The following is a 15,369-nucleotide window of genomic DNA, read 5'->3' as shown; positions in this document are numbered from 1 at the left end:
ACTGGAAATCTGAGAAGTGTGCAGTGTTAGTTTGTAACACATTGAAAATAAAAAGCTTTTGTGTAAATCACAAAATTGCTTCAAGGACTTGTTAATTGAGCAGAACTTCTGAACTGCCTTATCTTACTGTGAATTCTCCTTTATTTTTTTGTATTTAATGGAATGGTTGAGTGTTTCAGGTTGGAAAAGAGTCTCAAACTGATTTATCAAGAGTGTATTTTTCTTCCAGTGCAGAGATGTGGGCTCAGAGCTGGAAGAGGTCGAGGGAAGGATGTTGTGGTCACAATGAGCTGCTTGATCCCAGCAAGATGCCACGGCAGAGGTGTAGAACACAGAGAGGGGTTATAAAGAGGTTAAAGCAAGTTTTGCTTTTCATGTTTTGTCACAACAAAAGATCAAGGAGATGATAAGTTGAAATGCAGTTTAATCTTTAGGACCAATGAATATACTTCTTGAGCACGAATAGCAAAGTGATTGTGAGCACGATTTTAGCTGAAATTTAGGAAAAAGTGTTACTGCTTCTCTGACTGATCAGAACACACTCCAGTGTACTTTTTTTTTTTTCCTAGATAGATACAGATAAGGTATCCCGTGGACAAGTGCTCTGGCTCAGGGTACAAGTACAACTGATGAGATAAAGGGAAAGGTCTGAACACAGTGAGAGAACCACAAATATGCATTTATGATGAGGGTGTGTTAGAGCGAGTAGTTTCTTCTAACTGCTCTGCTTTTAGCAGCACAGCCGCCCTGCGGGTGGAATCCAGCCCCAGGTTGAGCTGGGGCCAGTCCCTCTCCTCTCAATCCGGGTGGAATCCAGCCCCAGGTTGAGCTGGGGCCAGTCCCTCTCCTCTCAATCCGGGTGGAATCCAGCCCCAGGTTGAGCTGGGGCCAGTCCCTCTCCTCTCCGTGGCATTCCTGCGCTCCCGGTGCTTGTGGCTGGCGATCAGCCTTGGGAGCCTCCCTGGTGGGCGCTGGGGAGCTCTGAGCCTCTGAGGGAAGCTCACCTTGGGGTGGTCTGCGGAGTTGCTGGGTGTCTGACAGAGAAAATTTGGTTTGGTGGAGGTAAAGTGGCCGAGTCTGCGTGCACCGATTAACAAAAAAGTGAAGTTACATTTGGAAACCCAATGACTGAAGTTTTTAGTTGTGTGATTTTTTTTTTCTCCCCTTCTCTGGACAAACTGACTTATGTCATCAGCTGTCCCCACACCATGTGTTAAAAGTTTTGGCTTGCACCACCATCCCAGTTAAGAATTCTGTTTTCACATTCTTGTAAAAAAAAAAGGTCAAACAGAACTCTAAAAGCCGCCACACCTCAGGTGAGTGTGAGTGGGTAATATAAACTCACCCCGCAGTGAGAGTCCATAATGTAAACGCTGCTCTGATAGCTCATTCCAGTAATTTCTTTTCATTTATGCTTATCTTGGGACGCAGAGTATTTCTTTGAGTATCTCAGTACTTTCTGTTGCAGTTTCTGCCCCTGTAGGTGTGTTTCCAGAGCAGCTCCAGCCCCAGTGAATTCCCACGTGCGCAGTTCAGGCAGCTGTGCGCTCCTCTTTTCCTTGTGGCTCTGACGTGGCCGCAGTGAGCTGGACTGGGGAGCTGATCATGTTAAAATTAACTCAGCCTCTCGCTTTTTCTTTCCCAAAGGAAAAGGGGAGGAGAAATGTTGGTTTTTAATGGGGTGAGTGTCCTGTGTTTGCTGTGGGTCTTTATGAATGGCTTGTGCTGACTCAAGGAAGGGACATGTGGAAACTGGCCTTGGGGAAAGGTGGGACTAGTTCTTTCAGCAGCTTATATTGGTTTAAAATGATAGTGAAACTGTACTGAACTTGCAGGTCTCTGCAATAGGATCTCTAAATGTTTCATATATTGGTTGTAGCTGTTAAAAGTGAAAGAAATGGGAACTGTGGATTCCAGGGCCTGTTCCTGGAGCTCATCCACAGACCCTGAGGAGCTGACTTGTGTGAAGGACTAAAACAACTCTTTTAATGTATAGTCAGTATTAAATAACGTATAATCAGTTAAGAAATGCTTTGTAACCATTGCAGAAGGATGATATCTCCTGCTAAGAAGTTAAAGATATAAACAAAAATATGCATCACTTCATGCTGAAAATATTTAGGCTGTAGTATGTTTCTTTCCCATCTTTACATAACACACTGTCCTTTTTGGAATAAATCAACCCAAATGTGCATACAGATTAGTAATGTAGTAGAAAAATCACTGGAGCATAAAACCTAAAACCTCGAGGCTGGCTGTCCTGTGGTTGAATATCATCTGCAGCATTCAAATAGAGCAAAGTTGGCTCTTCATTGGCAGCAGGCAGAGGTGAAAACCTGTAATTAAAGCAGTTCGTCAGATGTCAGGGACTAAATCTGATTAAACATGGGATTAATTTAGCTAATACATTCACTTTGAGTTGCCCAATAATGTGTGTGTACTAATAAAATGGCATTTTTGCACTGTAGCACAAGTGCAATTAGAAGTTTTTATTCATGTCCCGCATTTTGCTTTCCACAATGGAGTGACTGTACAACTGAGAGACTTCCTGGAATTTGGTAGCAACAAGAAGAATGTTAGTATTCTGATAAATAGCTCTTTTGCCCTAAAAACGTCATATAACCAAAACTCAAACGTTCTTCATGCGTAAATGTGAACTGACTGTAATCCACTTGTGTTTGCTGGGAATTGGGATACAACACATGGGGTTTGGTGATTTTTCTTTTTCCCTACCAGAACTCTTTTCTTCTGTGATCCCAGGGATAACTCTAGTAAGACAGTGACTACATTATCAAAGAGGGTGGAAAAGATGCTTTATAAAAATAACGTAGAACTTTAGAACTAGTACTAGCACGTTTTAGGAATAGAAATCAGACTTGGCTTCTTTTTGTAAGCAATTTTTATCTTCTTTTTATAGCTGGTAGAAGGTGCCACGGTGGTTGTGCCATGCTGAGTGTTCTGTGAGGGATGGATCCCTCCATCCACCCCTTGCAGCTCTGCCAGCTGCCCCCAGGACATTCTGACTTAACCAAAATGGATTCAACCAAAGTTCTTTAACTTGTGCGTCAGCCTTTCCTTAAATGTCCTTTCCTCCTTGGAATCTTCCTCCTTTATTGGCTTTCAAAACAAAACTCTGGAATGTGTTGCTGCAAGATGATTGTGTGGTGCTGGGGGTAGGGGGAGGACTTTGAATTCACAGCTTTCCAGGGTGTAATTTGAATATTCCTGTGGCAGAGCTGTCTGAACAGCCCCTTTTCCTCACCGTCTGTTCTCACCCATGGACTGTGCTCTGAATCGTGCCAGCACAATTGTTGTTTGTGGTTGGGAGATGAATGGGATTGGGAAACTGATCTAGAATGGGGATATTGTACTTCTGATCAGATTTTCTCACATTGTTCTGCTTCCTGGTCTAGTTGCTGTGCAGCTGCACAAGGAGCGGTGTCCTGGCAGGAAAGGGGGGCTCTGGAGCACTGGGACCGAGTGGTGGAGGTGGGAGCAGATGAGCTAAAACTGCTGAGCTGGCTCTGCCGTGGGCAGAAATGCTCCTTGCCTTGTGCCTTTGTAGCGTTTGCTGTGCCTTCTGTAGCTCTTGTGCCGAGACTGGACAGGCAGGGCAGCCCTGTCCCTGGAGAAATGTGTGCTGCTTTGGCCCTAAGGCTGGTTGGGGTCTTTGGTTGTCAGTTTTACTTGTTTTGGATACTTTGTCCTTCTCTGAAAGTTGTCGTTTTTCTATTAGAGAATCTCCATACACTGCCCAATTCTTTTGTCCCTTGAAGTGTCCAAGGCCAGGTCGGATGAGGCTTGGAGCAGCCTGGTCTATTGGAAGGTGTCCCTGCCCATGGCAGGGGTGGAATGAGATGAACTTTAGATCCATTCCAAACCAAACCATTCCATAGTTCTGTGGTTCTGTATTGCAGAGTAGTGTTGTCAAGAAGTAGAATCTTCTCATCATACATTTCTGAGGTTGTAGGTTAAAATTTTTCATTTTTTTATGAAGCATCTGACCTTTATTTATAAATTTTCAACAGCATGTTACCTTTTGGTATCTGTAACTAAAAATGGTTGGCATCCTGGAGCCTTGATCTGACTTTTGCAGTGGTACACAGGTTATTCAGTTTTATATGAAATGTATTTCACAGAATCATTTAACTTGGGAAAGACCTCTAAGGTTGAGTTCAACTTTTGGGTGATCTCCGCCTTGTTCACCAGACGAGCGCTCATTGCCATGTCCACTCATTCCTTGAACACCTCCAGGGATGGTGAAAGTGAAAGAGAACTAATACTTCGTTTTATACAAAAAGACAATGGCCTGAGCTAATTTTGAAGTGTAGAAGTGCTGGTGAGCACCAGCAGGAGTTGGTGAGTGGCCAAAGTGCAGGTGAAGTGAGGTGTGTGGTCATGACTCTGCAGTTATCATGTGTGTTATCTCGGTGGGTATGTAGAGAGTAAACTGATGAGGCTGAACAGTCAGGCCACTTTGTCATTAGCAATTGTTTTAGGAACTGACTGAAACAAACTTTCAGATCCAGTTTTGAGGAAACTCTCAGATCCAACTTTGAACTGTGTAGTAATAGCAAATGCTAATGGACACGCAGTAAAATCTCGAGTAGCTGCTGTTTGCCAAGCAAGCAGTGCTTTAGCAGTGTTTAAAATGTAAATGTCCAACTTCAGGTACATTATTTTACTATATTGTATAGCTGTGAGGCATCTGTGAGGTGAATATCACTTAACCAGACTGAGGAATGTTGTCACTGTTTACATAAATACACTCTGTAGTTGTTCTCCATTCCCTTCCATCACTTGGCCTTCAGCATTTGGAAAGGTTTCATGGTTGCTTTGTAAATAGATAGAAAGAATTTGGGGTCGCCTTACAGAGTTTATGAAACTGATGTGATATGCTGAAGAAACACAAGGTTCTGACCCTAAAGCAGGCTGAGTTGTGGAGAAGGTCGGGAGGTTTGGCAGACAGGGGAGATGGACAGTGGCTCCTGTCAGTGCCTGGGAGGGTGAAGATATGGAGGAGAGAGGTTTAAGAATGGTCCTAAAAAGTTTCCAAATGCTGGTGTTTCCATTCCCGTTCAGAAAAACTGACACTACGTCCAGTTGTTTCAGTCCCTCGTGTGTGGAGGCCTGATGGTTTTTGTGCATATGGATCCGCTCAGCAGGAGTCACTGAGTTTGGATAGGAGCACCTTGGGGTGATTGGGGAATAATCAGCTGCAGAGTCCAGAGCTTCTGGTAACTGGCAGTTTTCTGCCTTTGCAGTGAGGATTCTGTAGTGTGGAGATGTGTAAATCCTTACTGTTTGGGGCAGAATAGGAGTATCTAGAGTTTAACTTAGGTCTTTTTTGACTCTTGATTTGTTTTTGGACTCAGCAAGAAATCCCACAGTCTGGTTGTATTTGTGGTGGAGAAAGACTTGTATGTCATTTAAAGTTTGCTCTGTTTTCAGTTTAGGAATGAGGAGGTCTGCTAATATTTGAGTATGCTTTGTTTCTTAGGGAGTAAAAAAGGCAGCTTTGCTTGGAATGTGTATCCCTATTAAAGCAGATTTACTGAGGAATTTCTAATTACAGTTTCTAATAGTCTTGGTTTTATCTCACAAGTAAATGATGCAGAACCCAGGAATCTGATTTAGGTTAAAGTTCTGAAAGGAGTCAGATGTTCTGGTGGTGGGAGAGGATGTGAGTGAGTCTTGTGGAAGCAGTGCCAGCTTTCAGTCTCAGCCCTTGGGGCTGGCTGGGACCTCTGGAGATCATGGAATCAGGGCTGAGACCGTGCCCAGCAGGGTCTGACTGTCCTCACAGAGGCTCCACAACCACCCTGGGCAACCTGAGCCAGTGCTTGGCTGTCCTCATGGATAAGATAATTCAGATGGAATTTAATGTGTTTTACTTGGTGCCCATTGCCCCTTGTCCTGTCATGGGGTACCGGTGAGAGGAGCCTCTCTTGCCTCCTGTCAGGAATTTGCACACATGGATAAGATCCCCCTGAGCCTTCTCCATCTTTATTTCCCTGAGGAATCCCTTGCAGGTGCAGTAGTTGTTGCAGGTTTCCTGAGCATGCTCCTCGTGTCCCTTCAGAGTGTGAGAGGTGTCAGACTCAGCAGAGCTCTGTACTGAACATCACCTGTGCTTTGAAGAGCAGTGTTTATCACCAAACAGTTGAGTTGGCAGTAGAAAGCAAAGGGATGGTAGGAAGCACAGACATTTCTCAGTGGTGGTGGTGATGGAAGGACATACCTGTTAATGGGAGCAAAGGCAGGAGGCGCTTTGTGGGCTCGAGATGCTGAGTATCGTGTTGAGAGTTTCTAGGACAGGTCAGGTCTCAGGAGCACAGCCTGTACATCCAGGTTTGTAATGAAATACTGAACCCAAGGGGTGCCCACAGTGTGTTAGAAGTCTGTCAGAATGCCTTTTGTTCTTCACCTTAAATTTTGTGGTACAGCCTCAAAGAATCTTGTGTCTTTCATTGCCGCTGCTGCTTTTCTTGCTCGCAGCAACTGTAAGAGATGACAAAAATAACCCCATCAGAAAAAATGGTGCAAACCTGTACTTAGGCTGAGAAATGTTGTAAGACAACAGTAAACTGTGGGTCAGGTGAATTCTGTGTGTCCCTGAATTCAGGTGGTGCGTTGTACCTAAGGAAGTGCCTGATTACCTCCAGTTCTGGTGAACTTTGATTTTTGAAACAACACAGGTGCTTTAAAGGGGTTGATAAATAGCTATTACTGATGTTCTTTGATCGCTTGGTATTTGGGTTTCTTTAAACATTTCAAGGCCAGGTTGGACGGGGCTTGGAGCAGCCTGGTCTAGTGAAAGGTGTCCCTGCCCATGGCAGGGATGGAGTGAGGTGAGCTTTAAGGTCCTTCCAAGTTCAGCCAGTCTGGGATTCTGTGATTCTGTGCTCATGTGCCTACTGCTCTGTCAGCCTGCCTGCTGCTCTGCCTTGTCCACGGAGGTATTTTCATGTTCTTTGGTTTCTGTCTGGAGTTTACAACCACATAGGATAGATGTCTCAGTAAGTCATTACTGGTCTGTTCCTTGAAGTGACAATTCCTAAATAATGTTGTTCTCTCATTCTGAGATGTGTAAAATTGGATGCAAACAAGATCCAGGATTTATACTGCCTGTCTACATTTATAAAAGTCCTCTTTGAGCTGTGAATGGGGATGACTGAAACACAGCCAGGAAAGCTTTATTTGATATTTGGATGAATGCCATAAATAGAATTCAGCTAACACATGCCTTTGTCAGTTGTTGAAATTCAACTTTAAAAGGATTAATTTCTCAACTCTACCCTGCTGTGCAGAATCCTGAATATTGAGATAAGCAAATTTTCTGAAGGTTGGTGGGATATAGTGCAGGAGCTGGTTACGAATTGCTTGCAAAATTACCTATTTAATACTGCCATTTTTGGTAGTAATACTTGTCCTTTAGAAAAATACAGGAAACCACTTGTAGCTTAAATTTTTATTTTTAAGTACAGGAAGTAATGATATTGTGGAAATGTCCAAGGCTGGGTTGGATGGGACTTGAAACAACCTGGACTAGTGGAAGATATCCATGTCCATGGCTGGAGGTTGGAATGAGATGGGCTTTAAGGTCACTTCGCACCCAAACCAGCCTGGGATTCTGTGATATTGGAGTTGTGATCAAATGTTAATGACTTTATCATTAATAATCTATTACTGATCATCTTTCTCTGAAACAGCAGCTTTTCAGAACACTGCTCTCTCTCTGTCACTAACACACTGGAATGTGCATTTCAGGGAGTAGCAGCATTTGCAGGCAAGATTTGAATTTTAGTGCCCAGGGCTACGTCATCCCCACGGAGCACTCAGATCCCCTGGGCATTGTGCAGAGTGGGGCTGCACCAACATCAGCTCTTTAATCCTGAAGTTTTCTAGCACAGGCAGCACCACGGCATCTGCCTTTCCCTCCACGCGCCTGAAGCCTGTTGATTTAGGGTTTGCTGCTTTTGTCTGAAGCCAGGGGGAACTGGAAGGAAGATTTTCTGTTTGGCTGTGTAAAACATCCTTGTATACACTGCAGTTTCTTTGAAAACCTGCCACTGTTGCTGTAGCAGCAATCTAGCCCTGCCAGGGCTGACAATAACAGGAGTGCTGGCGGGAGGACCTGCTTCCAGTCTTGCCCTGCTCCACCATCACAGATACGCTGAGGGTGGCTGACACAGAGAGGGAACAGTGCTCTGCAGTTCATTTCCTCTGTCAGGACAGCATGGCAGGTCTGGTGACAGACTGCATCTGACAGCTGTGTGGAAATCCATGGGCAGCGTTGGGCAATTAGGAAGAACGTGCTAATTAGTCTTTATGTATTTTAGGCTGGATGATACATTTTTGAGTCCTTTGTTTAATTGTATTGAGACATACTCACAAATATGAAATAAGATCAATGTTTTAGTAAGTGTAACCTGGTGGATTTGGCACTGGGGTAAGGCAGATAGGACAGGGAGTCTTGTGAGCTGTGATCTTACTACAACTCAGCTTCAACTCTTGCAATAATAGGAGTGATTAGTATAAAATATTTTAGGGTGTCTGTTCTCTTCCTGCTCAGCCTCACTGCCTATGGGCTGCTTCTTGCTCTCTGGCTTTTGCCATGCAGTTATGTCACAGAATGTCACAAGTATCACAGAATCCTAGGATGGTTTGGGTGGGAAGGAAGCTTAAAGCTCATCCTGTTCCACCCCCTGCCATGGCAGGGACCCCTTCTGCTGTCCCAGGTTGCTCCCAGCCCTGTCCAACCTGGCCATGGACACTTGCAGGATCCAGGGACAGCCACAGCTGCTCTGGGCACCTGTGCCAGGGCCTCATCACCCTCACAGGGAAAGATTTCTTCTCAATATCCCATCCAAATCTGTATCTCTGTGGTTCACTGGGGCTTGGTAGTGCTGTGTTAACACTTGGTCTTGGTGTTCTTAGAGATCTTTCCCAACCTTAGTGATTCTGTGATTGTTTGAACAGTTGCTGTATTTTATCTATTCTGTGTATGCTCAAGCATGGTCCTTCCTTTTTGCTCTCTATGAAACCTAAACCTGTTTTCAGGACTGTTTGTCTTGTTTTCCCTGCTGCCAAGCTTGTGATGTTCAATCAGCAAAGTTGCAAAGATGTTGGGAAATGCAGGAGTGTGATAGTCTGTAATATGTCCTAAATCCTCTTTTGACAGATACAGTACAAAAGCTGATTTACTCTTTGTTGTGTGTTTTTTCCGTCTTCCAAATCTTTTTTCTTGTAACTTTATAGTATAAAAATCTGTGCTGTCCCTTAACTGCAGGCCATGGCAGCTCTGCTTGTCATGGGTGATTCTCACTTCTGCAAGTGAGAGTTTGGATCACCTAGGGAGTACTCAGAAAAACCAGCCAAACAAAGAAAAAGGAAAAAGCCCAAACCTCAACAATAACAAACCGTCTGCAGTGAAGTAGGAAGTGCTTTAGTGATCACTGATCTGTCTGGGCTGTGCCTGTCTCAGTCTGTTTCTCTTCTGGTTTATGCACTGAGCTTTGTCTCTCTCCTCGTTTCCTTTCTCAGACTCTCAGAGCTTCCTCTGTTGAGCTTCTTACTGGATCCTTGTTATCCTTCCTTGGCTTCCATCCACGCTGTCCCCGTGCCGTGTGCCGGGTCCCTGCGCCAGCCGTGTTATCAGCATTGCCATCTCAATGCCTAAACCATTCCATGGGCTGGGACAGATCCCTGTCATCCCTGTCAGGGGTTATGGTGTGCTGTCTCAAAGCAGCTGGAGGAACAGCTGGAGTTTTGTCTGCTCACTCAAATCTAAATACAACACTGAAGTGTTGCATTTCCACTGCAGGACTTACTCCAGTGGGCCCTGAGGTTGCTTTTCCCGGTTTAGCCTTGAGGAAGGGAGAGAGGCCTACTCTGAGATGTGAAATCTCTCTAGTGGGGTGGTCCAAGTCTTCTGAAATGTATCCTGAATTTTATTGTGGTGTTGGGCAGAAATTCTTCCCTTTGAGGCTGAGGATCCCTGGCAGTGTCCAAGGCCAGGTTGGTCAGGGCTTGGAGCAATCTGGGATAGCAGAAGGTGCCCCTGCCCATGGCTGGAGGTTTAATGACATGTGCATTAAGGTCTCTTCCCACCCAAGCCATTCCAAGATTCTCTGATTCTCTGAATTCTGTGTTGTAGTCACCAAACTTAGTGCTGTTCCTGGGGTCTGCAGGAAAACCTGTTTATCTTGGGGTGAAGAGCCAGGGGGTTCCTCAGCTGGCTCTTACAGGCTCTTCCTGATGGGTAAAGTAATCTGCTTCAAAGAGTTCCCACACTCTTTTGTGTACAGAAAAATCCCTGAGGGCCATGTGATACAAATGTCATTTAACAAAGTGAAGCTTTGATTAGGTTTTGGCTATTTAGAGCTCCCTCATTTCCTCATCATTCTCTGAAAACTCTGTGAACTAAGATATTGTGGTGGAATCAGTGGCCTTCAGTAAGCTCTACCACTAAGCTGTGGTTATGGACGCTGAAATTCTGAGTAGAACTGAACTTCAGGATAAACAGATAAACCAACCACAAGGTCTTCTGGCTGAGGCCTGGATTTTTTAGGCATAGAGTAGATTCTGGTTTTAGCATCCCTTGCCCACAAAAGTTTCTGAAGTATGTTAAGTCACACATATTGTTTCATTAAAATGCAGCGGCCTTTGGAGTGAGGAGTGACAATCTGACATTTGGAGCCTTGGTAATACAGGTTTAGCCCAAAACTCTCTCTTAGATTAGCATAATAGGATTTTTATATGTGTGCAGGGTGGTGGAGCGGAATGGTGGGGGGTGAGGTGGAATATGGATACTGTTACTTTTCCTGCATTGTTAATATGCTGAGCAGGAGTGCTCACTTCACTTCATTGACCTGCCCCGTGTAGCAAGGGCTACTTGCTACTTCATGATTTCTAATTGTTTTTTAATCTCAGTTCCATATAAACAACTCTCTTGGTCTGTTTGCTTGCTTGTTTTTTTGATCAGCTTAGTGAACATCATTAGAAGAGATTTCTGCTCCGATGCCACCAGCTGATTAGAGGAGGACACCAAGGTTTTGTCTAATCTCTGGTGTGACTGTCATGTGCTGCAGCAAGGAAATGGCTTTGGAAGGAGCAGCCAAATCTGTGCGGGTATTAAACCATGTTGAGGAGAGGAGTATCAGTGGGGATCAGATGGGCAGCCATTCAGTGCAGGGAGCTTATTAAAGACAAGGATTAACTTGGCTGCTGTTCATGAGGTCATGGAAGTGGTAAGGGATTTCCAGGATGTACCTTTCCTTAAGGGCAAAAAATGTCAGCAGCAAGTGGAAAATGCCCCATCTGTGCTGCCAGTGCCCATAATTCGGGTGGTTCTCATCTTCTCCCATGTATCGATCTTGCTCTCCACATGATTTCTGTGGAGCAGGAAACCTGTCATTACCTGTTAGTCCAGGGGTGGGGATCGAAGGGACGCTGCTGCAGGATCTCAATTCAGTTTGTGTCACAGAAGTTTGAGGACAGAGAGGTTCTCTAACACCCTGAGCCAGTACTAGCACAGCGCAAGATAACAGGGCACTAAATTTCTAGAAATCACAGTTTTTATTCTGTGCAGCTGAAATGTCTGTGTAGGTGCAGCCAGAAAGCCATGGAGGATTCATGGCCCAAAAGAAGGGAATACCTGCTCTTTGGGAAAAGCAGGGCTTTGTGTGGGACATGTCCAAGCTCCTCAGGGAATCTTGGAGTTGTCTCAGCATTCCCACACAGGCAGCAGTTGTGTTGTGTTCTCTTTGCTCCTGTAAGCTTAACTGCTCTGTTCCTAAGAATAAAGGTGGAATCACAGCATGCTGGTGAGCGAGGAGGAGTGTGATGTTGCAGGTCACAAGGTGTGCTGTGTTTCTGAAAGGTCCCTTGGTGCTGTGAGGATGAGGATGGGCTAGGAATTCCAGAGGGATTTGCTGCTGGTGGGGATGGCCGAGCACTCAGACTTTGCTGTTGCCCAGGTCTGTAACTCAGCCTGGTTAGGTTGTGTGCACAAATCCAGAATCATTCCTAGAAAAGTACAACTGTGTGTGTGCACCGAGCGGCAATGAGTAAAACAGGCACTGAAGGACCTTGTAGAATTTGGTTTGCCATCACAAACCACCAGCCTTTTGCACCCCTGCTGCAGCATCACATCAGTTTCACATGCTGTTTTTTGTACCTTCTCAGCATTATTTTTCCAGAATCTTTCCTCTCCTCTCCCCTTCGAAGACAGAGATCCTGTCACCAGCTGCTGGGGCTGATCCAGGTCTGTGTTGACCCAGGGATGTATTTTGTGTGGACGGGTGGTCATGTGTCCGGCCCTGCCACAGACCCCTTTTGTGTTTTAACTTGAAATGACCCAACTCCAGAGAATCCTGGAATGCTTTGGGTTGGAAGGGAGCTTAAAGCTCATCCAGTGCCGCCCCTGCCATGGCAGGGACACCTTCTGCTGTCCCAGGCTGCTCCCAGCCCTGCCCAGCCTGGCCTTGGACACCTCCAGGGATCCAGGGGCAGCCACAGCTGCTCTGGGCACCCTGTGCCAGGGCCTCACCACCCTCACAGTGAAAAATTCCTTCCTAAATTTTTTGATTATTTTTGACCGATCTTTAAATTCAGGATGTTGTGTACAGGTTCAAATAGTACACAACGAAAATCTTCTCTCTCCCGACTCCAAGTGCTGTGTTGTTGGATCCTGATCCCATGTTTGGTGTGGTTCTGGTCCATATAACCATGTGAAATAGAATTTTCTGGACTCTCAGTACAACTGGCAGGAAGATCAAAGTTCCAAGCAGCTGATCTCAGATGAGAGATTATAAAGGCAGGATAATCGGATAAAGGGCAGTTGAAGAAATTTGACACTTAAAATACTTTCTGTAAATCTGTCTGTCCCTGTGTGTCCTTGGTCTTGGGAGGAGAATTTGTGAAGCTGGGCTTGTCTAGGCGAGATATTTTGAGGCAAGATAAGAGATTTGGAAGTTTACTGTAGATAATGTCTAATAACTGATTAACAGGTGAGGATTTGTGTTGGGAAATGAGTGTGTGGGACTTCTGGCTGTTCACTAGTGTTTGGTTATCTGGTTTGTGTGTTATCTTGTTTATATTTCATAATTACACTAATCCTGAAACACATGTTCCTTGCTTCCTATAGGGAGAGAGAAAATGTGTTTAAATGTTGGATATAAATGAAGCTACTTCCAGGAAAAAAAACCCTAGAAACTTGGGTTCCATCAATGTATTCATCAAAGGAATTGAAATCAGCAATAAATTAAAGGACACTTAGTGCTGTCAGACAGCTTAAACTTCCTCACTGATTCAGTGCTGGCTGCTGGAAGCAGGAATTCTGTCTACACATTTTTTTCTCGCTAATTATGTAGAAACACGTAATGATGCCGAAATGCTATTTTTGCCTCCCAATGTAATACTGCATTTCTGCAGCAGCCTTTCCCTTTAGTGGGTGTTTTCTGCATGAATCAACGTAAAATTCTAGCAGGAAATGTAATGTTCTCAGTATTGGTGAGTGCACACAGGTGTAAAACGTGGTGATGGAGAGGGGCTGAGCAGTAGCTCCAGCTCTTAGGACAGTGTGAGGCATGGGGGAGCTGTATCCTCTGGGGAAGAGTGAGTTTCCTTGCAACAACTCTCATGTTTCTGGAATTTGTCAGTTTTTGCTTTAATGCTATTTATAGTTCAGCATATATAAACATTGGCCTGTGTTTAGGTGAAAACACAAAGTTTCATTTGAAGTCTGATGTGTGTGGAGTAGGTTTGTGGCAGCAAGGGTTCTTAAAGGTACCCAGGCACTTGGGATTCCTCTGGAAAGTGTTGAACTGCAGTTCAGTAATGGTGTGGTTTAGGCTGTGAAGCTGCATCTGATGCAAGAAAATCCAGGAGAGTTGTGTTTCTTCTGAAAGCTTGGATTTGACCATCACCTTGTGCCATGAGTTCATAGATTCACAGGATGGTTTGGAAGGGATTGGAAGGTAACACTTGTTCTCACTTTTGCTCCTGTTGTACGTACTACAAGGAGCAGCTGCATTTGCTTTTCCTCAGAGATGAGTGCAGCAGTTTGTACAAGCCCTTGTAGATGAGCACCAGCCTTTACTCCAGCTGGCACCGGCACTTCTACCTGTAGCAGGACAGGAGAACCACAGGCAGACGTTCAGGGCTGCTGCTGCTCAAAATGTTCAGTGAGGGGCTCCAAAAGAAGGAGTTGCAACAGTGTGTGTCTGCAGGTAACTACAGAGACTTTATATTTCATATGTAAGTTGAGTGTATACACACACTTCCATTCCTTTCTCCTCAAGAAATCCTCTGAGAGGAGTGAATTATCATCATCATCTGTCATGACTCATAATATATTCAGAGTTGACTACAAAAGCTCCTTTCCAAACCCCAAGTTCTTGGGTAATTGAGAGCTTGTCTCTTTGGGCTGATTCTTGGGGATTTTTTTTGTTTAGGAAATTTATTTTTGACTCCAATATGGTGAAGGTTCTGTGAAGCCTTTTGCTTTAGAGTTATGCTTACATCCAAGACTCCCACAGGATAATTTTTTCTCAGGGAGCACATGATTTTTGCAGTAATCCACAAGCAGCACAATTCTAATCTTTGTGAGTAATTCCAACAATATGATAAAGAGGGAGGGAAGGAAAAGGCAGCATTAGAATTGAAGCACATTCCCAAAGATCACAAGACCATTAAGAGCAAATCTTTAATTTCATGCTTCATTGATAAAGACCAAGATACTTGAAATGTGGTCTAACTGTGACACCCAGCCTCTCTCCTGAAACCCCTGGTGAGCCCACCTCAGGCTGCAGGTGTTCAGCAGGCTGGAGTTAACTTGAGAGCTGGAAATAGGTGAGGATGGAGCAAACTCTTAGGAGGGAGCCTTAGGAGGTCTCCTGGGTGGCACACAAGGAGGAAGAGAGACCAAACCCACAGGATTAATAATGGAGCTGTTGGAACAAGCCCTGAGGAGGTCACTGATCCCAGGGCTGGAGCCCCTTGGCTCTGGAGCCAGGCTGGGAGAGCTGGGGCTGCTCACCTGGAGAGGAGAAGGCTCCAGGGGGATCTTAGAGCCCCTTCTGGCACCTAAAGGGGCTCCAGGAGAGCTGGAGAGGGACTGGGGCAAGGCATGGAGTAACAGAACAGAGGGAATGGCTCCCACTGCCACAGATCAGGGCTGGATGGGATATTGGGAATCAGGAATTCTTGCCTGTGAGGCTGGGGAGGCCCTGGCACAGGTGCCCAGAGCAGCTGTGGCTGTCCCTGGGTCCCTGGCAGTGCCCAAGGCCAGGTTGGTTGGGGCTGGGAGCAACCTGGGACAGCAGAAGGGGTCCCTGCCATGGCAGGAGGTGGAACAGGATGGGC

The 15,369-nt window shown here is 45.1% G+C and overlaps 1 protein-coding gene across 1 annotated transcript in view; it reads left to right on the top strand.

Annotated features, from left to right (window-relative positions):
* NFAT5 (nuclear factor of activated T cells 5) overlaps positions 1 to 15,369 on the top strand; it is a 53,097-nt gene that overhangs the window by 1,416 nt on the left and 36,312 nt on the right.

The sequence above is a fragment of the Camarhynchus parvulus genome, chromosome 11, assembly GCF_901933205.1.
Source record: "Camarhynchus parvulus chromosome 11, STF_HiC, whole genome shotgun sequence".
NCBI classification, from domain to species: Eukaryota; Metazoa; Chordata; class Aves; order Passeriformes; family Thraupidae; genus Camarhynchus; species Camarhynchus parvulus.
Note: the sequence above shows the minus strand (reverse complement) of the source record. Positions and strands in the feature narration are given on the sequence as shown.